We start from the raw sequence: 24,033 nt of genomic DNA, 5'->3' as shown, positions 1-24,033 counted from the left end.
CTTCTATTAAAATTGATTGTAAGGTTATAACGTAGTGTACAACCACACTAATAACCATAACTAAATTAAATCTAAACTACACTAGTAGTACTAAATGCTATTTGATATCAACTAGGCATGACATTAATAAACACAATTTATTTTTTACAAACATGCTTCAAATTGAAGTATATTACCAACTGTAGTATAGGCCTAAAAAAGAATAGGAATTACAATTGTAATAAAGAAAAAAGTAATTACACTTAGAATTACACTTTTACGACAACAAAAAAGAAAAAACGATTAACTTAAGCAATTTTTCAAAAATATAAAACAAGCTACAATAGCAAAAGATGTCTCTGTTATATTATAACAGAATATTCTTGCATTTTCAAATGTGGTGGAAAAATAATATTTTTTTGCCGGTTTTTGGAAGCAATCAATTGCTTTTTTGCTCGTACAAATTCCTAGTTTAGAATATATTCTTTTAAAGTACCGAGAAGATGACGAAGCAGAGAATATTTCTATGTAAAAATTGCAAGATGTGGGGTATTTTGTATTGTTAGCGTTCCAACAGTTTATCCTCTTCAGTTTCTGCATTCAAATTTTCTGTAGCAAAATTTTCTTCTTCAATTTCTTCTTTAATAGAAACATGTTGTTTATCCTTCAGTGTAGCTGTGTTTGGTTCTATCTTAAACAAAAAGCAGTAAATTCAAAACTTCTTCGAATCAAAATTTACAAAGTTTTGTTGTTTTGAATCCTTTGGTGGAAATATAGGAGAAGCTCCACCTCGAAACAGATATTCTTATTAACATTTAACTTTAGCTTTTCTCAAATTTAAAGATACCCTGCGTTTCATTTATTACCCTGAGTGTTTTGCAACCCTCAATTGCTATAATTGATAAAAGCTAACAAACAAATTATTCTAAAATGTATGGCTTTTGTAAACTACACTTCTACACTAAAAACAGATAAAAAATAGCCAATTCATTTATTTAAAGCTGTTGTCTTAAAGATATATAACAAAAAAGGTTAACAGTTTTCATGTATTGCTAAAGACAGGGTTGCTGGATGATTTTAATAAATTTTCTCCAGGATCTTAAAAGTACGTATTTTTTGTTTATTTCTAGTTAAAAGTTATGTTTAAGCTAATAAACTCTGTTAAATTGTAACATTGAAAAGATGCTTTAAAGGTACTTTAAAAGTGTTTTTTAACAAATGAAAAATATGACAATAACAATTTTTTTATCTAAATCAGGGGTCGGCAAACTGCGGCCCGCGGGCCAATTGCGGCCCGCGAAGGGTAAATCTGCGGCCCGCGAGCACGTTATTTTTTTGAATGGAATGCGGCCCGCGAAAGAAAATTTTGTGGCCCGCGAGCATGTAAAAGTGGCCCGCTGAGCAAAAATATATTTCAAGTAAATTTTTTTTCGGTATTTCGATTTACTTTGTTTAGTTTGGTTTTAAGTCTCTGTATAACATTTAAAATTAATTAGAAGAAGTTACTACTCTAGTTTAAAAATGTGAAAAAGACAGATTGGCATTCTAACAGGATATTTTTCTGAGTTTCATAATAACTTCTATTTTTCAACAGCAAGTAATTATCTGAAAAAAGAGTGCTTGAATTTAATAAGTTAGTTATATTATACCTATTTATCAAATAAACTAAATGCAAATGCTTTCCGTTTTGTAAAAAAGTAATGCACAGTAATTAAATAAAGTGTCATTTCTTTATAGCTTAGATATTCTTTCCAACATTTTTTATACCTAAGTTTCTTTTATATATTTTTTATTTGTAAATGTTATATTTAGTGTAAAAACATTTAAAATAACTTAGTAATACGAAAAAAAGGTTTATTTAAGTTTTGTTTTGACACATTTTAATTTTTCAAAAGTTTTCTTTGCAATTGAACTAATTTATATGCACACCAACTTAAAAAAATGCTCATATTTTAAACCACTTTTATAAAATACTGTAGTTAGTTTAAGTTTAGTTTATGCATACTTTTCTAAGTTTGTTTTTTCTACATTTAGTATCTAAATTTGTACAGACACAATTAAAACAATACATATGACATAAACTAATATAGTTTTTGTTAGGTATACATTTTCATTTTTCAAACATTGATTTTGTCAAACTAAGTTAACTTCTATGCTTAGCATATCAATACACACATTTGCTGTTTTTTGGAGCTACCTATTTAATATAAACTAGACTTAGGGATAGTTTATAAACATTGACACACACTCAGACTATCACTATTTGAAGACTTCAAATCTCAGGCCAACTAAGTCATTTTATAAGTTTTTAGCTAGAATTGTTTTTTGTATACCAAAATTTCAGGAATGTTTTTGTTAATTCAGGCTGGCTTTTTTGCTTAAAAGAGTGGCAAATTAAACTTATGATGTAGGTTTTGCTCAACCCAAATTGTTAGTTTCAGTTATAATATATGTTATAATATATCAAGTACAAGCTTTGAACTTGAAATATATGCTTAAAAATTTTGGAAAAAAACTTGAATTTGAGAATTTTTGAAAAAGCCTTGAGTTTCAAACAATTTTTACATGTAAAGTAGTGAAATTTCAATTTGACACAAAAAAGTTAGCATTAAAACATTTCTTTATTAAAAAATATACTAAAGTAGCTTAACAGTGTTTTATAATATTGATATACTTTATAAAACACCTTTTAAACTTTAATTAAACTTTATACTAAAAATAAAAGAAGGAATCGTACTTCTAAAAACTTTTAGTTGCATTGCACCTTTACTTTTAAAATTTCACCGATTGTTGTGCTTCGTGTTTGAACTAAACCAAGAAATTATACTAAAGTGTCGAAGTTAAAAAAACATCTCTAATAAAAATTCTCAGATGAGCAATAGTTTTTCTATCAGTGCTCTCATCTTAACATATTGATTAAAGTCATAATTTGATTTATGCGACTTTATAACCTTAATGCATTTCCTAAATAGGACTTTTTGTTGTCATTGAAGAAATAAACAAAAGTTTTTCATTATTGCTAACAAAAATTCTTTAAAAAAGTTTTCAATTATAAACGGTATCTCATTACTAATAATAAATTTTGCTTCTTTATAACTTGCCTTAACAACTTTTTTCTGATAATTCTGTAGTTACTGAAGATAATCATGTGCTTTGTTGGAACTGACTTTGGTGGTTTGTTTTTTTTATCGTTTCTCGCAATAACTCCTAACTAACGTTTTTTTTGTTGCTCGTCTTTTATTTTACAACTAATATTTTTAAATTCTTATTGCAGATAAAGAATTGCTGTAATGCTTAATAAAAAAGAGGTTTTTCTCTTCGCTAATGACTCAATTAAGTCTTATACTTTTGTTAAAAATGTTTAAGAAAGTTAATTGTCCATTCCAGCTGACTTATATTTTTTGGCATGCAATTTGTTTACTGTTAACAAGTTTCGTTATTTTTTTATGTTGTAAACTTGTTTTAACTGGTTGCTACACAAATAGGCTATTTTAAAAGCTTGAAAACTCAGATGTGTGTGAAACTTTTATTTCAAACACTTGAAATAAATCTTAGAATTTCCAGAATAGTTTTTATGACTGTAGTGTAGTTTACTTATTGTAGTTTTTTCTTGTTTTTTACACTTTGTGTACTTTTTAATGATGATGATATTTTTACTAGGTACTTAAGCTTGATTTACAACGATTTACTAGCTTTTTAAACTTTTAATGAACTTAGGCTGGTTTGATACAACTCAGACATTTTTGCTTTTTAAGTGTCAACCATGTAAAAGACTAGTTACTAATAAGATATTTTATTTAAGTATTCGAGAATTAATTATGTTAAAGAATTTGTTCTAGCTTTCTATAATACAAACAAGTATTAATTTTATTAAATTAACTAATTACTAAATTGTTTAATGAATGTAAACTATCTAACACGCAAAAACTTTTTTTTTGAAGTTAATATTTTTAGAAATATGAAAAAAGGGGTCAATAATACAACAAATATATAAAAGAAACTAATAAATTGTCTTTTAAGTTTGGTTTTTATAGAGAATTAAATTGTATTTAAAATTACAAAAGTATCAAATTTAATTAAGTGAGTGCTTATGAAAGTACATAGTCTATTAACACTTAAGTATATTAGTCAATGTAAATTTTAGTCTAATTTTATTTAATTTAATTTAAGTAGTCATTCTATGTATAGCTAAAAGTTATTTAAAATGATAAGGTAAATAAAAGTAAAACTTTTCTCTAGTGTGACTAAAACTAAAACCAAAAGATTATTCAAATGTCACTAAAACTAAAACTGCGGCCCGCAAAGACTTTGTAAACTTGAAATTTGGCCCGCGACCAGCAACTGCCTGCCGACCCCTGATCTAAATGGTAGATTTTTTGTGTCAAATTAAAAAATTGTAAAAACTGTTTAAAATTCCAGGTTTTAATAGTGGTTTTTGTTTAAAATTCCAAAAACTATGACATCAAGTAAAATAAAAATTTAATAAACATTTTTAAGCTATGGATGTTGGTGGGTCAACATCCAAAGACTTATTTGGGTCTGTTTGACTGTTTGTGGGTAGATTGTCAACCTCACCTTTTAGCCCACACTTTTCCTGCACAATGGATGATTTTCTAGTACGTTTGTGCTTAGGACCCTCTGCAGGCAGCTTATTATTTAATAAACTGCAGATAATAAAATAAAATGCTTAAATACTAACTTAATATAATGTATCAGTGAGTTTTATCTACCGAAAGGAAAGGCTATTCTAGACCACTTTATATGATTTAAGCAAAATAGCTTGGGTGATGTACCTATAATACAAAAGAACCACACTACATATTACAATAAATCTCACTTAAAAGTATAAGCTGCTTTTAAAACTTTTTTTCATTACTAGGCAAAAACTTTTTGATTAGACTCTTTTATCATTAGTTTTGGACCTTATTTCTCATAACTGCAGCAACCTCTAATGGTTTTGTTAATGTTGAGAGCTCAACAATAAATAATTCAAGTAGTTGCAGCAGTTCATTACATTAATTAAGCTTTATTATTAATTAATTTTATTTTATTTAGAACATTGTTTTCAAATTGAAATATTTAAATGTTGGCAGTTATATCAAATTTCTCATAAATTAGAATTGTCAATTAAATAAATAATTAACTATTAAAAAATATATAGCTAAAAGTATGCAAGCATCTGCTTTATTTTATTTATTCTTTATTAAATAGTGCAGCAGTTCATTACAACGAGCAAATATAAAAAAATTAACATACGATGAATAAATAAGAGCGGTCATTCAAAAACCTGAGATTAAATATGTACTTAATTTTATTTGAGAGTCTAAAAAGAATAATATATTACAGTTTTAATACTGTGTGCAAAACTCTAAATAAATATAGATAAGGCTTTTATAAGTGTAACATACCATTTTTAAATACATTAAGCGTGAAATTATAAACTAGTTTTACATTTCCTTTAACGTTTGACAAAAAGTTAAGTAAAAAAAAAAAAGTTTAAAGTGATCTACCGAATCCAAAATTTCGGAATCGGTCGAATCACACAGCATTAAATCATTAACTAGTTTTACATTCCATTTAGCTTTTGACAAGCAGATAAGTAAAATTCAAAACGTTTACAGTGGTCTACCGAATCCGAGTCTTAAATTAGGATTCGACCCAATCTGAATACGAGTCTTATTTTGAAATTGAGGATTCGGCCGGATCCGATTCCGAATGTCATTTCGATATTAGGGATCGACCGAATTCGAATCCGAGTCAAAAAAGCCCGAATTCGTCCTAATCCAAGTCCAAATCTTGGATTCGGTAAATCACTACTATAAACTGTTTATTGTATTTTTAACTTATTGAACCTTTTTTAACTTATCAAAAATAACCTTATATTATTTAAGTAATTTGAATAAAAAGATCTTGATTTTTGAGCAACAAATGCCGGTTTTGTACAAGCGTACAAAATTGCACGAGTGCACAAAATTGCACGATTAGACAAAATTGCACAAGTGCACAAAATTGCACGAAGACACTTTTGCACGAGGGGATGAAATTGCAAAAAGATACTTTTGCACGAAAAAACTTTGAACAACTTTGAAAACACGAGCAGAAAGTTTTGCACGGCGACATTTTTGCAGGGGTTAATTTTATTTGTTTAATTTTTTTTTACTTGGTTTTTTTAAATTTCTCTTTATTTTTACTGTTACCCCTAACCCTTACCCTCGGTCGACAGACTTTATTTTAATTAGTATATTATTTATCTTTAATTTTTTTTCTAGTTTTTATTAGTAACTTTTATATTTTTACTATCGTTCTTAGGCATAACCCTTACCCTCGGTCAGTAACTTTTTTTTTGTTTTTTTATTTTTGTATCTTTTTGTTATTTTTATGTCCTTTTTTACTCTCATGCAAAAATGTAACTCGTGCAAAATTGCCCTTTGAGACAAAATTGTCTTCGTGCAATTTTGTGCTCTCGTGCAAACTTGTTTTCGAGCAATTTAGTCCCCTCGTACGATTTCGTCCCGTCGTGCAATTTAGTAACCTCGAGCAATTTTGTCTTTGTTCAATTCTGACCCGTTTCCTAATGCCACCTCCTGTACTATTTGCTGTAAAACTTTTAGTAAAACACGAGTGCACAAAATTGCACGATTAGACAAAATTGCACAAGTGCACAAAATTGCACGAAGACACTTTTGCACGAGGGGATGAAATTGCAAAAAGATACTTTTGCACGAAAAAACTTTGAACAACTTTGAAAACACGAGCAGAAAGTTTTGCACGGCGACATTTTTGCAGGGGTTAATTTTATTTGTTTAATTTTTTTTTACTTGGTTTTTTTAAATTTCTCTTTATTTTTACTGTTACCCCTAACCCTTACCCTCGGTCGACAGACTTTATTTTAATTAGTATATTATTTATCTTTAATTTTTTTTTCTAGTTTTTATTAGTAACTTTTATATTTTTACTATCGTTCTTAGGCATAACCCTTACCCTCGGTCAGTAACTTTTTTTTTGTTTTTTTATTTTTGTATCTTTTTGTTATTTTTATGTCCTTTTTTACTCTCATGCAAAAATGTAACTCGTGCAAAATTGCCCTTTGAGACAAAATTGTCTTCGTGCAATTTTGTGCTCTCGTGCAAACTTGTTTTCGAGCAATTTAGTCCCCTCGTACGATTTCGTCCCGTCGTGCAATTTAGTAACCTCGAGCAATTTTGTCTTTGTTCAATTCTGACCCGTTTCCTAATGCCACCTCCTGTACTATTTGCTGTAAAACTTTTATTAAAACACTTTTATTTCAGCTTCTTAAAATAAAGTTGAATTAAGCTATTTTTGTTATAAACTTCAGCTGTTGATTCCTCATAACTTTTCATAAGCATATGTTGTTATTAGCTGACTAAATCGAATCGCAATGATCTCATAGAGCTTTTCACTATAAGTATTAAAATAAAGTTTTATTTTAAGATTAATATTTAAAGTCTATTTTGTTGTATTTTCTGTTGCATCTTTTTACACGATTTTTACTTTTTTGTTTAAGAATTAAATCTACCAGCTTGGTAGCTTCAACATATAGAAAAGAAAACATTTTTTAAAAACTATCTTATTCTTATCATAACTTAAATTCTAATTAAACTGAATAATTTACCATTAAAAAATTGAATTAAATCTATTTTTGAACAACTAACTACTTTCCCTTTTTGCTCGAATGCTATTTTCTTGGATTATTTTAAGTATAACTGAACTTTTTGGTTATTTTTTGTTGACTAGACCGGAATAATTATCAATTATTAAAATCTTAACAATTTGCTCTTCGTTTTACTAACAAGTATCATTTCTTTAGTTCGTCCAGCAACTTTTTGATTTCTACCTTTTTACATTTCTGTTAAAATTTTTTTTTTTAATTTTATTGAACTTGACTTTGATTTTTACAGCTTCCGAAAAGCATGCAACTAATAAATTAATTCAAGGTTTGTAAATAACTTCGAAGGTTAACAGTTCAGTTAGTTTAGAACATTTGTTTAATATGCGTATCACTAGGTAATTACGACCTTTAGATTTTTGAACGTCACACATTCAAACTGATTTATTTTTCTTAAACATTTTCGAAGTAAAACTTTATTTAGTTTTAAAGTCTGTATTAGATTTTCTAAGGCGTTTGTTTTTTTATTTTACTAGTAACTACACGTTTTAAACAGTTTTTTTTTCATTCCATCGAAATTTAGTTTTTTATGCTCTAATTAATGGTTTAAACCTTACGTGAGATTTTGTAAAGTTTATTAATCAAAAGTTAAAACTTATTGAAACAAAATTAAAGTTCTAATGTAGTGCATTTTATTTGGTTGATACGAACTAATTAATCTTACATCGTTCTTAATTCTAAATCAAGCTTAAATTTTAGTTTCTCCTTTTCTCAAAGTTTGTAATTTTCGAACTTTCTTTAATTGTTTTGCTTATAAGCATTTGAAAACAACCACATATTTTTTTGTTTTGACAAATAAATGTTAGACTGTCAATTTCTTTGATTTATGTGGATTAATTAGAAAGTTGATTTATTGTACAAAGGGTAAAACGTTGAATAAAAGCCAACTTATAATTCTAACTTCGTACTTTTAAATGTACTGCAGATTTACTCATTGATAACTTTTTAATTAAAGGTATTTTATTAATTTTTTGTGACAAAGGTTATTTGTTGTTATTGAATGCAATTGCACTTATAAGTAAATAAATGAGAAAAAAAAAAAGTAAAGTTGAATTTTTTAATGTTTCTTAATAACTTTTAAAGAGTAGTCTATAATATCAATTATTTCATGCTGCTAAACGTTAAACTATAAACATATAATTAACCGTAAATCGACAATAACATAACACAAAGCAGTATTTTAAAACATTTTTTATTCAAAGCAAACAGCTTAAAGAACTTTTTTTTTATCATACACTTTTCATTATTTAGCTGTTCAATAATTGTTCTTTTTGATATTTTAACATTTTTAAAGTCTCCCACTGTAAATATACTACCTTATTTAGAAAATTAACTTGTGACATATTAGGTTTTGATTATTGTACGGCAAACAAAACTTGTTTTTACATTGGTTATCTTACGATTGAAAGCTTATAATGAAAAATTATTTAAATGTTTGACAATTTTTAGCTGTTATTTGTTAAAGTAGCTACGAACACATTTACTGCATAATAGCTGTTTATTAAGAAAGATAATCAAACATTTTCAAAAGTACATATGTTAAGTTTTTGTAAAATTAATAAAAAAAACTTTTTAATGTATAGATTTAAAACAAATAAAATAGTACACATGGATTAGTTTAGATCAGGATATTTTTGAGGTATTAAGTTATTTTCGAAATATAGTTTTTTTTAAGGTAATAAATCAATATTACTTAAATAAGTATAGTGTTATAAAATTTATAAAATAAATTCTTTTTTTTAAATTTTCTGCGAAATTAATTTTTACAGTCAATCTATTATAATTTTGCTCAAACATAGTAGATTATAAGGAACATTTTATTTTGTTGTTATTTCCTTTAATACATTGTTCTTAGAATATTTAAAAATTTATCAAAAAATACCTAATGTGTACCATTTGCAATTTTAAAAAGTATTTTGAGTCAAACTACCATCTTTTATACTACAGAGATTTTAAATAAAATTTAGACAGCCTTACTTAATATGATGAGTTGGAAATATTACAGCGATTAAATATAAAACTAGTAAAGTTTTTTGTAGTTTTTTACTTTTTTTAATGTATTTAATTTCTTTTTTAATCGAAAAATAACAAATTCTCAACTTATAAGGTTGGTTTATAACATTTATGGATGCAAGTAGATTTAATTTAATTGATAATCAAACTTGCAATTAAATAGAATTAAGACTTAGTATACAATTGAAGACCTCGTATATAACACCATAGAAGTGAATCATTTTTTTGTTTATAACTTGCTAAGTAAAACATAATTTTATGACTGTTATCACTTAATCTTGATAAGTCTAGTCCGCAAAAGGTTTTGCTGGTAAATTTAGCCCGTCGATTAAAACTGATTTCAGTTTGTCCTTTACTTTAAACTTAAAAACACGTTAGTTTTCAAAAGTCTAAAAATAAGTTATAAAGCTGAATTTTAACGTTGTAAAAAATCATAACTGCAATCAAATTAATTACAAAATTGTACAACATTTAAATTGTGACGTACTAACGAAATGTTGTATTTTTGAAAACTATGTCTTTTAAAATATTCATTTAGTAAACAACTTTGCTTTGTTAAGACGAAAGTTTTTGTTTATAAAACTTTTCGATTTCAAGTCTGTTTTTATTCAGAATTTGTTTACGAATTTCTTGGTATGTGGAATGTAATACATTTACTTGTAGAATGTAGATTATTTTGTGTTGCGGAGTTATTGTTTTTATTATGGTTTTCTGACTCAAAAGTCAGTAAAATGTCTTCTCTGATCTTTATTATTTGAAAAACATGTAAGCTTTTAAATCTTTTTACATAAAGTTTGTACGATACGTTTGTACTATCTTTTTCATTTAGTAAATCTTGTAGAGCTTTATTGAAACCTATGTAGATAATTAAAACATTAACATCTACTGATTCGATTAGAAAGTAAAATGATTTATCAAAATACTTTTTGTCAATTATGCTTGGGAGGAGTTGAAGCTTAGCATTTTTATTTGTTGAGGATTATTATTTTTAAGCTCATGTTACCTTAATCATTCATTCAATATACAATAACTGATTTAGTAAAAATAAAACCTTATCTCTACTGATTCAAATTTTTTGACAGTATTTTAAATATTTTTTTTGAGCTAGTTTTAATGGCACCTCCTACACTTTGTCTTTTTTTTTTCTGACTGTCTTAATCTTTTTTCCAATCTCTCATTTCTTGTTTTTATATGTAACTGTCTTAAAGTTTATTATTGAGATCTATTTTTATTAATATTTTAATTTTAAGTCTTCATGTTAATTCATGAGGTATTCAAATGTATTCCGAACTTTGGTTAAGACAAATTTTACTTGTGATAGGTTTGTGGTTTAAGTTTTATCAGTATATAACACTTTAGATTTCTTACAACCACAGTCTTTGAGTAATTAAATTCAATTTTTTTTCTACGGTCACGGATTTCGATTTGTTTACCATGGATTTTTTCAGAGCAATACCTTGAAATGAAAAAAAAGTCGTAATATATTTACATTTCGCATGTAATATCGAAAAATTGTTTAAAAATGCTTGCACTTTCAAACAGTCATTAAGTAAACATCTTTGCTTTATTCAAACAAAAGCCTTATTATAAAATACCTTAATTTTAAGTCTTATTTATTCAGAAGTTGTTTAGAATCACATTGGTTTTTAAAAAAAAGAAATGTTTTAAAACTCTAGAGAATGTCGATAGTTTGAGTTGTGGTTTAATTGTATTTGTTTTTTTTCGTTTTCCTGTCTAAACGACTACTAAACATATTTCAAGAATCTTTATGCTGAAACATCTTCTATGTTTATAACAAAAAAAATCCAACTTTTAAAAACAAAAGGCCTTAAAGTTGTTTTTAAAGAAAATGTTCCAGATGTTTTTTAGAAAAGTTGAACTTTAAACTTTTTATTTCAAAATTTATACTTTGACATCTTTTTTAAGTTTAATGTATCTGAACATATCTTTAAACATCAGTAACTTAGGGTAACATAATTCGCTACTTATACAAATTGTCTGAAAAGTTGCATTTACCTTTTCATCGTTTTTCGTACTTTCATAGTTTCGTAACACTCATTTATTTTTCTTAGTTTAAGTTAAAAGTACTATAAAACTGGTGATGTTTTGTACTTTCTTGATTGTTTTGCAATTGTTGTTACTAGTGTTTGGACAAACTTTTTTATCAGAAATGGAACTTGGCTGTTTGGCTGCAGAAATTTTTAATGCATTCGAAAAACACACAACTCATTAAATTTATCAATAATTTTGCAGCTGCTGCTACTTTTGCTATTTTTATTTTTATAGTGCAGCAAGTTCGTTGGCATCTTTTCTTTTTTTTTGCAGATTTGCCTTGATTTTCATATCTATTCTCCGCTTGGAATGTTGAAACTCGAGTTTAGTTGTTTGATCTTTTTAAGCTTAATTTTCTCTCTTGCTGTATCTAGCTTCTGCTCTCTTACCTTTTCTATCTTCGGAAGGCAACAATTTCTTAAAAACATTTTTTGGTTGAGACTGACAGTCTCATTTAAATATTAATAAGTTTAAACTAACCTTTGAACCGTCTTTTCATTCAATCAATCTTAAACAAATTATAGAAACATATGTACATAATTTAAACATAAATAACTACTTATAAAAATTGTCTGAAAGCAAAATTGTTTTTCTTACATTTGAGAAAGTGCCACTCATTGGACTTTAAGTTTGATTGAAACTTCCTTCACTTCCATGTCTGGTTTTTCAGCAGCTTTGCACAACTTTTCATGTAACAATTATATGCGGAATCATCATATTTCTTTAAGCTTGCTTCAGTTCAGTTATCTGACAAAGCTGCAACTTCATTGGTTTAAAAGTTATTTATTGGAGTTTTTTTTCAAACAACAATGTGTTCTTTATCTCGTCAAAGTTTTCTAATAACTTTTGTCGACAACATTTTTACATTCACAATGGAACAATTTCTTCTACAATAATCTAAATATTAATCAATTACTATGTATACCGAAGTCATGTCAACTTGGTTAGGTTTTTTTAGAAAGCTTTGAACTTCGTCACTAGTAAGTCAAACTTCTCCGAGATTTTAGTCAGCTTACATATGACATACTTTTTATCATTTTTTAATCTACAGCTATTAGTTTTGAAGCAAGAAAACTTTATATCTTCAGTTTCATATTAGTTCAATATCAAGTTTTATCTTAAAGTGTTTCCATGTTTCTTAAAGTAAAAACCAAAATTTTTTCTTTTTCATGAATGTCGCATTACTTCTTTCGTTGTTGGTAATTTCATTTAAGAAAAACGTTTCTTGTCTTTGAAAGCTTAAACAACTCTACACCAAAGATTTTTTAACTTTGTTATCGGTAAGTCAGATTTCTCCCATCTTTGTAGAAACATCCTACATATTTATTTTTCTAATTCAACAGACAAACATTTTATTTTTTCAAACTCTTGGTTTTTTGGTTTTATATTTACTATTGTCTGTCAAGGCAGCATTATTCCTTCTTTAAATCTTTAATTTGCACTTCTATTTGAAATTTTTTTTTAAGTATGCAGTCTCTGCTAAAGACCTGATTTTAAATTGTTTAGGTTGTTTTTTTTCGTGATTGAGTTAATTACATGTATGAGAGTTTTTATGATCAACGTGTCTATCATGGCACTGATTTTATTTAGTACAACTGCATTGCTGCTTCTGTAAAAGGCTAAAATCATTATGGGAACCTGTAGTAATTTTCAAGATAAGTATCATTTCTTGTTAACTTACTGTTTGATAATATGGTAAATTGATTTATCTATTACTTTTTTTCACTATCTCGTTGTGGAAACCAAATATTCTGAGTACCGACCCCCTGGTCTTTAATTGTAGGAACTATAGTTAGCTTTTTTACCAATTATAATAAGCAAAAGCTATATTTGAAAACTCTTCCGTGCTATTTCTTGACAGATGTTTTGTTTATTTAAAGTTAATTTCATCTTTTGTTTGATCACTTCATTGCATTCAAAGTCATGTTGTTTTTTTTTTTTCATTTTTGAACTTGAAGTCGATTATACTGATATCTAAAAATTGTTTCAATTTATTTCGGCTTTTTGCATACACGTTTTTTTTTTTGAGTTCCTCAAACTTTTCTATTTGGTTTTTACAATAACAGTTTTTTGTTGCTATCATTCTACCTCCTATACGATTTCCTCGAGTTTTTTTATTCCTTGAAAACATTTAAACGATTAAGTACAAATTTTACATTATGACGTAAAATCGAAGTTATGTAATTTTAAAAGATTAGTCCTTTAAACGCAATCATTTAGTAAACATACTTGATAGCTATGTAAAGAAAGTTTTGTTTTTTTAACGTAACTGAAAATAACAAAGAATTTCATCATTGTTTAACAACAAACGACCGTTTGTTTGACCTTCTCTTTGTAAATATGCTGGCATAACTATCTATTAAGATCTCAATGTAGTGTAAAATTTGTTTAAATAAAAACTCCAGGCCTAACTCTTTATACGGTTTGAAACTTAGTTTCTTAGGTAGTAGGATATGATTAGAATTTGTTATCACATGAATTTAAAACAAAAATATTTGGTATTTGAAGAACTTTTTTATTGTTTTAAATTATACATTCTGGTACAAATTTCTGGTTTTCAATGCATTTGTAGCGAACAATAAACTCATTATTACTATAATATAAGTATCTTGTCAAAAATTTACCAATAAAACTAAATATGTATAAAAAATATAATATATAAAAACATCAATTGAATTTATTTTAAATACTAAAAGGAAATACATTGTTTTTATTTGATTTATGTAAGTAGTTAAAAATTGCAACAGAGATCAGCAAACTGCACTTTATATTTAAATAGGATGCGACCAACTATAAGTAAAAAGTAACAACAAAAGGCAAAATATGGCCTGTAAAAGATTACATGTGACACAAAAGAATAGTTAAACATTCAATAGTCATTTTTGTGATTGAAAAAATTGAACTAGTTTTAAATTACGCAATTTTTCAGTTTTTTGAGATATAAAATTGAGACAATAATTTTATAGCTTTTTTTTCTGTTTTGTTTCGAATGATCAAATAAAACATATAACCTGAATTTAATTTAGAGTTTTTCTATAATGGTTTTAGACTACGCACTAAACTTTTTAAATTTATATTTTAACATGGTTGCTATATACTCAAAATAGTTCAGAATATCTCAGGGTAACTCGGAAAGTTATATTTTTTAACTCATGATGACTTAGATTAGTTTGGTTTTTCATAAAAAACCTACACTAGTTTTAGAATTTTCTAATCAGTAAGTTTTTTAAATTTTGAGTAAGATTTAGTTGTCCTAACTTCCATACTTTGACATTCCACAGCTAATGCTGTGTAAAATTTGGTTTATATTGAATTGTAAAGTTTATTGGATATATACACAAAAGTATAAAAGGTTTCTTTGTAAAAATTTTTTAACTCTCCTAATGAATCAGGAAAGTTCAAGGTCACTCAAAATATTTTCTGTTTCAAAGATTGGCAACCTAGATTGAAATTAAAATAGCAGTTTTGAGTTTTTAACCTAACTAAAAGATTTTTTTTTACCTTTTTAACCTAACTAATATTTTTTTTTCATTTTAACAAAATAAGACAATTTAATGTTCAGAATTTCATTAAAATAATCAAAAAATAATAAAATTAAAGTATATTAAATTAATATTACTTATTATGATAAAATTAGTTCCACTTAGTGTTTTTATTTAAATATAAAATTGTATTAATAGTAAAGGTTTATATTTGACTAGTATTAACAGCAAAGTTATTAAAACTTAATCGATTATAATATTTTATACATATTTACACATATAAAGAAATACAAAATATTTTTTTTTGTTTATAAAGCTTAATGTTAAAATACAAAACACAAAAAACAAACGTTAACAAAGTATTTTTTTAGAAAAGTTAACAAAATAAGAATACTTGTTGAAATTCTTACGTTATAGTGATTTTATTAGTTTATGCTAACTTTATTGTAGTACTTGTATATTTATTTTGGGGTAGCTGTCAAATTGAACGAGGGCACAAAATTGCACGAAGTCACTTTTGTACAAAGGGTAACTTTTGCACAAGCAGACATTTTTGCACAAATTAAATTTTTTTTTTTATAAACATATTTTTTACTATCACTGTTACCCCTAACCTTTACCCTCGGTCGGTAACTTATTTGTTGTTTATTAGTTAATTTTTTTTTGTTTAACTATTTTTTTCTATACTGTTACCCCTAATCTTTACCCTCGGTCGGTAGCTTTTATTTATTACTATTTTTTAACAACTACAACTAAACCTTACCCTCGGTCAATTACTTTTTTTTTTTTTTTTTATTAATTTATCTTTTGGTTTGTTTTTTACTTTTGTGCTAGGTTGACCTTTGGTGCAATATTGTCTTCTAATAATTTTGTCCTCTCCTGCAAGTTTGTCTTTGTGCAAAAGATTTTACGTGTAATTGTGCGCCCTCGTGCACAATAAAAATGAATAAGAAAAAATTTAAAACAAAACAAAATAACACCGACCGAAAGGTATAGACAAGAGCAGGGTTTCCCAAACTAATTTACGAAATCGCCCCCTTTTGAGAAATTTGAAGAAAAATCGCCCCCCAGTATTTTATAAAATAAAGTTATTTTATTCTAGACTACGCACTTTTTAGCCGAAAAAGTTGTGTTCGAAATGTAATTTAGTCTGGTACTTCTTATGCATGCACTTTTGGGCTGTGGTAAAGATAGTTTCAGGGCTTGAGAAAATAATTTACAGTTGTTTTTTTAATAAGCCCAGTGTATTCAAATACTTAATTAATAAAAAGCCTATGTATTCTTTAATCAATTCTCTTTAAATATGTATTGTTTTGAAACTAATGAATCCATAGGTTAGTGGTAGACAACTTTTGGTAGTCAGCAAGTCATATTTACTAAAAAATCCTTTCTAGTTTTGAATTGCTAAAAAATGTACTTGCGGGCTGCGTAATTTAAAAATTAACATACAAGAAAATTAAAAAACTCGAGCAAAATAGTAATAAAATAATTAGTACTATTGTGATCTAGGAAGTACGACTGTAAACTAAAAACCAAAATGAAAGCGTTTTTCATAATATTAGTTATCAAAAAACTAAATTTTAATTGTGTTGCACAAGTAGTTTAGTGGGCCGAAATTTGACTATATCTGGACCGTAAGTTACCCATCTAAAATCTTAACTGAAACCTGACATTATAATAATCTCTCATATAACGAATTTCGGAAATTTAGAAGTCATTTACTTATTTAAGCCGCACAATATACTTAAATTATTTTATAAATAAGCATATTTAAAAATTTCTATACCAGAGATTAAAAAACTACAAAACAATAAATAGTTTTCCTGAGAAAATACACATTATAGAATAAATATTAAAACATCATTGCTGATCTAGTTTGAGGAAGATTGACCGACTGGTCGATTGTCTCGCATGAAAACTGGTTTCATTGATAGCTTCTGTTAATACAGTAAAATTATTAATTTTTACACTTAAAAATATTATAAGCAAGTTAGTTGTAAAGTTTAAATTAAATTTTAATCTTTTTTAACTATATGTTTTATAGTAGAATACCATTAAATAGTGTTTTATTTGAAATAACCTTTAAAATATTAAACCTTAACTCTAACAATTTTATTTTCTAACTAAAGAAAACTAACTAAAAAAGGAACTAAAGGTTTTACGCTTATTTCTGTGAATAGAAAATAATCAATTTTAAAACTTTTTATTAGGTTAAAAATTTGTTTTGTAACTGTAGCGGTCTTTTTGATGGCTTATTTAATTCAGTTCAGAAATTAATTTTTAATCTAGCTATCAGCCTCTAATAATTTAACAGAGGAAAATAGTGAAAAATTTAAAGCTAGGATTAAACTGTTAAAATAAACAACACATTTTAACTTTCAAAATATTATGAACTAAGATAAAACTAAAAATAGTTGTAATAATTGTTTCAATCTCCTTAAAATATACATTTTTTTAGAATAACAACTCAGCTTAGAAAGTAAAACTAACTTTAAAATCTTTTAAGTTAAAAATTGAAGTCATTTCAAATAGACCTCATATCTATACTCTTTTAAAGCCAAAATAATCTTTTTTGAAATAAAAACTTTAATGGTTATCAAATTCTTTTTTATTTATGCAGATTCAACAAGTAATAAAAAAAATCTGTCAAAAAAATTACTTTCAAATAAATGTTTAAATCACTATTTTATTAAATGTTTTTGAGTGATGTAAAACGACAAATATAAACTACAAAGTTAACCAGGTCAAAGCAAAACTAGTACTAACTTTAAAATCATAAACCACTTAATTAATACAGTAGACTTCCGCTTGAGTTCACACTTTGAACAAAACCAAAAAGTGGGAACTCAAGAAAACATGATAATTTTTTATACAAGTGGAAGATTTCAATATATTATAATGCAATAATGTTATGAATAAACATAAAAACAACTAAAACATAAAATAAGCATTTATTTAAAACAATAAATCTGTATAAGCTATAAAATATTATAAATATTGTTGTTTTAATAATAATTAGTTAGTAATAGACTTTATTTAAGTCAAATTTGAGAAAGTACTTTTTTTTGGTAAAAAGTGCGAACTAAAGGGGAAGTCTACCATCATTCATATTCATTAGGCAATAAGCAAACCTGTTGTAGAATAAATAACGTAATAGATTTTTATTAAAAAAAGCATACTTAAATACAATAAAATCAGGTTAAATAAGAAATATCCGAAAAAATCAAAATTACAAATATCTTGATAAGATATTTTGCTAAAGATGTTGATAACTGAACTGTAAGGTTTCTCAACAACCTACAAGGAAAAGCTATAAACAAGAATCTAACTTCCTCCCAAATGATGGTAAAATTTTGCCTTAGTTTTTGTTGAGTCAAAAAGCTTTTTTATCGTTCTTTCGAAAAATTTACTTTAAGTTCAAGGTCAGTTTGTAAGTCTGAGAAGGTTTCCTATAAGTAAACATTTACTTCAAAAAGACTTCAGTTTTTAACTTACTGCTTCGAAGGGATCCATAGTCCACTTCGTGACATTTAATCAAAAAATGTAATTAAACCGTTTATCAATGTCACCTTTAAACTGTTTCAGATGAGATGAAAGCACTTCTACTTCACCTTCACTATTTAAAGTTTTTAGTTTTCCAAACTGATTATTTTTGAAATTTTTTCCATACAGTTCAAGTTGGTTTCTAAAACTGGTTATCTTACTTATGACTTTCACAAGGTTCAAGTTTTTACCTTGCGAATTTTTGTTCAGATGGTAGAACTTACCATATAAGTCTAACATATAAGCATTTTCATTTCTTTTATATTTCTTTTAACAAGATTGTCTACCAATACCTTATCCTTTTAAGAAAATAATCAATAACTGAATTAAAAACAGCCAAAAACTTTACTAGACAGTTTCCTTTTTATAACCATCTCACTTCTTTAAAAATTATCAAAAATAAATAAGAAACATGTGAATACATGATAATCAAAACCTACTTTTTTTTAAATTTAGTAGTGTAAGCTCAAAAACAAAACTTACAAAATTTATCTTAATTTATTACAACTTTTTTATTCTATTGCAAAATTGACTTTAATATAGTTTTTTTTTTGTCTAACTAAGTGACTTTTCAAGAAACAATTGGAAATATCATAGGGTGATAGTTTATAATCGATAACATAGATTTTTACAAAGCAGTTATGATCATAAATGGCATATATGTCAGGTTATGAAATGGTAAGAGGATTTCCATTCGTCTATGACCTATGTAATTGTTAAATGAGAAAAGATATGAATAAAAATATGTAAATTACTTGAAAAAAGGAGTCTTAAACTTTTTGATTTTTCTAGAAATTTCACGTAAACGAAATGGACTTATTTTGTTTAAGTTTTACCTCAGGGTCAAATATTTGATAGCAGGCTAAAATAAGTAAAAAAACAAGCTAAAAAGTGAAAACTAAATGTCTGCAAAAAATTTTAAAATCGCCCCCTTTTCGCCCCCTTACTAGTTTTCGCCCACCCTTTCGCCCCTTTACTATTTATCGCCCCCCGACATACCAAAATCGCCCCCAGGGGGGAGATATCGCTCACTTTGGGAAACCCTGGACTAGAGGTACTAATGATAGTGAAAATTAATAAAATAAAACAAAAAGTTTGCAAAGCTAAATAAATTAAAAAGAATTTTAACCAGTGCAAAAGTGTATTTGTTAAAAACTGACCCTTCGTTCAAAATTGACGCCGTGCAAACGTGTCTTCGTGCAAAAGTGACCCTACGTACAAAGGTATTATTTCGTGAATGTTTGACTCCTACCCAGAAAAATTAGTCTGAGTAGTAAAGTTTTATAAACGTCAGTTTATGTAAAATAAATTGATTTTTGGTAGATACAAATAAGTCTAAATTACTAAGTTTTGAGAAGTTATATAAAATATTATGAATCACATAGACTAAGACTTATGAAGAACTAGTAGAAATAATTTTACAAGTAAAATATTTTTTTTAGGTTTGCCAGAGTTACCTAATCTTGAAACGGCTTAATCCAAAGTTTTTAAAAGAGTTGTGCGAAATGGTTTCATTTTTTTCTACTACTAATTTTTTTTTTAGAAACAAAGTATTTTTCTATTTATTTTCATTAATATTTTTCTAGTAAATAGTGAACTGTAAAATATTTTTCACTTTAGGTTTTTCCTGTAACTTAATGTAGTATAAAGTAGTATTAATCCAACTATTTACTAATTGAATGAACAGTAAGATTTGATATTGCTTTAACTAAAGATCAAGATGTATCTTTTAATGGGATACATCTTGGGTCACTTGTTTCCATTTACTTTAAAATGTTTAAGAAATTAGAATTAGTCAACCAGAAAACAAGTTTATCTTATAAAAGTTCACATTTCTATGATAGATCATAATAAACCAACCTAGCCACATATAGTATGTAAAGATTATATTCAAGACCTTCTAAATGTATTCTAGAACTGAACTTGATAGTGTTTATTGTAAATTTCTTTTTGAATAATATGTATTGTATACATGTTTTATTGATTTTAATGCCAATTAGTTAGATCTTATCATAGTTAAACAAATATAATTATACATAACTTAATTATACACAAATTAATTATACTATTTTAGTAATACTGTTGTTTTTTATTATCTTAGTACAAAGTTGGCATACTTTTAGTTTTACATTGATAAAACCTTTTATATTGAATGATATATATAATGAAATAAAATGCTACAAAATAGTTTTAAAACAATTAGATGTAATATTAATAGTATACATGAGAAGAAAAAAACTTATTTGTAACCTAAACATCTATTTAAAGTTTCACCAGCTATGAATTAAATCAAGTAATTAGGTTTTACTAATCTACTTCAAGCACCTAAATGGACCAATGACAATCGAGGGTTAATTGTTGATGAGATACTCAATAAAAACCAAAACAAATACATTTTATGTGTGCAGTTAGTTATGTTTTGTGTAGCTGATAGTAGGAACTACTGGTCATTTTACTTTGATGTAAAAATTTTTTTTATGTGTTAGTTTCTTCTTTAACAAATTAATGCAGTTTCTTAATTTTAAGATTTAAAGTTAGCAATTAAAACTAAAAAATAGCAAAAAAATACTTAAACATAATTTAAAAAAACTTTAACACACATAGTACAAAAATGTCACAGAATCCTAATAATCCATCAAAAACACATGTATTTGAATATAGAGGGCTTGTACAATAACTTTATACTTCGCAAAACACCACTTTAGAATATAACAACATAAATTCGCATTAATTTTATACGAGTTCTTATTCTTGTTATACTTATAAGACTTTTCTTATTTCTTTAAGTTATACAGTAGAAATAAAAATTTTTCGCCGGTCTTTGAAAACAAACGATTCGAGTAAATTACCAGCTTCAGAAAATAAGCTAACATATACATACTTCAAAAAACAAAAGCATATAAACAAAATTATCAAAAACAGTCGTGTAAATATAAAAAAACTATGTATATGATAGACTTTTCAAAATTAAGTTTATACAAAATACAACTAGTAAAACTAGAATCCCTACAGTAAAAACAAAATCGAAAATTCAAACATATTTTATTTAAAAAATACAAGAAATTTATAAACAGCAATCAATCACACAGCAATCTAAAAAAAAATTTAAGAAAAAAAATACAGCAACTTTTATAACACTTTCAAGTTCTTGACATCTTAATTTTTTTAGTTGGGGGTATCATAAGTTTTTCTTGTTGTGACTTTCTTTTTTGTTCTAAAATTAGTTTTTGAAATAAGCTAATCGTACAAAGAAACTCATAAAACTTTGAATTTATAATAATGAAAAGTATTATAGATATTTATACACATTTCTGATTTATAAAGTTTTAAGTTTACTTAGTTAAAATATACTTATAGGTAGTGCAAATACCTCTACTCCGAAAACTTTTTTCAAATATTTGTTGTAAAAGCATTTCTTTAGTGACTGGATTTCTTATACTTTCCATTATACCTAATAATATTACAAGTTAGGATTAGTTTTATTTAAATTCTATTATTTTTATTATATCATTGTAACTTATAAAACTTAAAAGTTGTTAAAAAAATTGATATTTTGAAAGTGCAGTTTTATTTTTTTCGTTGGTTTAGTTTAGTTTGATTTATCGAGTTTTATTAGTACAACAAAGTTCTACAGTATAAGCATTTAGTTAGTTTTTGCATTCGATCATTAAGTCATTTCATATTTTAAAACTTTAATTTTTTCTGATTTCAATTTCAATCCAGCTTAATTTGGTAAGATATTTTAGATAAGACTTACTACGAAAGACCTCAAATGAATTTAAATAAAAAATGAAGTGTCTTTTGTTATTTATCTTAAATAAATTATGCACCGGAAAAAACTATTTAAATTTACAATTATTAGAACCTCTCGCTAAAAACTACAGACTGCACAAAACTACAGACTTGCACAAAAGTTTCTAGAGTTTCAAGGTATAACAAAAAATGCTATAAAAACATTATTAGTCTCAGTTTAATCATTACCAGTTTGGTTGCTTGTTTATTTTAAGGTGCATAATTATAACAAACTTAATTAACTATTGTTTACATTAAAAAAGGAATAAACAAACTCTTTGCTGTATTTAAAGAGTTAGGGTAACTCTTGTCGGTTCTTTCACGCATGAACGCCCATCCATTACGGTCCAATGCGCACTCAATTATTTTTCCATCGTACTGACGCATTTTCTTTGTGCACTGTTATATTTCAAGTCATGTTTAAATTTTTTTAAAGGATAAAACAACTAGCGTATTATCTCATATATAAAATTGCTAGTTATTTCTATTAAGTTTAAAACGATTCTAAGCGGTAATTTTTATTGGCATATAACTTGCTACAAAAGAAAACTTTATATAAAACAAACCATTGAAGTTTTATCAATCACTTGTTTTAAAACTTTTGAAAACTCAAAAATATAAATTTGAAATTGTCAAATGCTACTAACAGTCTTATTATTAACATGTTGTAGCTTTTCTGATGTCTATATATAATTAAGCTAAGATAGTGAATATTTTTTAAGTTGTCAAGTTTGTTTTTAGATTTTATTTTTGCAGATTATTAAAAACATTTACCTTTTTTAACAGACCGAATGGAAACTCATAATGACTGACATAAAGATTCCCTTGCAGTGTAGGTACTAGTCCAATTCCGGTTTGCGTTCTTATCTGCAGTCGGAAATCGATGCTATTCATACCCGCAGGTTTCCATTTCAGTATGTCATCACATCTACCAGACTTGTAAAACTAAAAAAAAATAATATTTTATGTCATGTTCAAAATTATGTTTCACCACAGTTTACTCTAAAAACAGTTTTTAGCAAAAATAATTTAACCATTTAGTAAGACAAACTTGTTTTATTTTTTTTTTTATATTTAAGCTAAAAACTCTATAAATTGCTTTAATTCAAAAAACTTTTAAAAACATAAAAATGGTAATACTTATTAAAGATTTGTTAAAGTACTGACTTTTTATGAAAAATTAAACATCAATTACTCTTTTCAAAAGTTCAAAAAGTTAATTAAATGCTTTTATTTGTTTTCATTACAGATGAACTATCTTTAACTTTTTTGTTACATGCTGCTCTCACTGATATCAAAAGGTTGAGATGTAAGACCTACGTAGTCATTTTTGCAATGACAATTAAAAACGAATAATAAGTTGCATTACTTAATTCTAGGATAGGTTTAAGATCTGTAACAATTCCGTTAAGCAGGTGGTTAGTTTGTGCTGATACTGCGGAAAAGACTGCACATGTTAAAAATCTCAACGTTTCTTCGTAAGAC

General features: G+C 26.3%; 1 pseudogene; it reads right to left on the bottom strand.

The window, feature by feature from the left end:
* Positions 1-541: 541 nt before the first annotated feature.
* LOC145829130 (mRNA-capping enzyme-like) overlaps positions 542-24,033 on the bottom strand; it is a 37,079-nt pseudogene continuing 13,587 nt past the window's right edge.

This window comes from Thalia democratica, chromosome 2 (genome assembly GCF_965202585.1).
Source record: "Thalia democratica chromosome 2, ktThaDemo2.hap1.1, whole genome shotgun sequence".
Lineage (NCBI taxonomy): Eukaryota > Metazoa > Chordata > Thaliacea > Salpida > Salpidae > Thalia > Thalia democratica.
The sequence above is the reverse complement of the archived record's forward strand: the minus strand, read 5'-3'. Positions and strand labels throughout refer to the sequence as shown.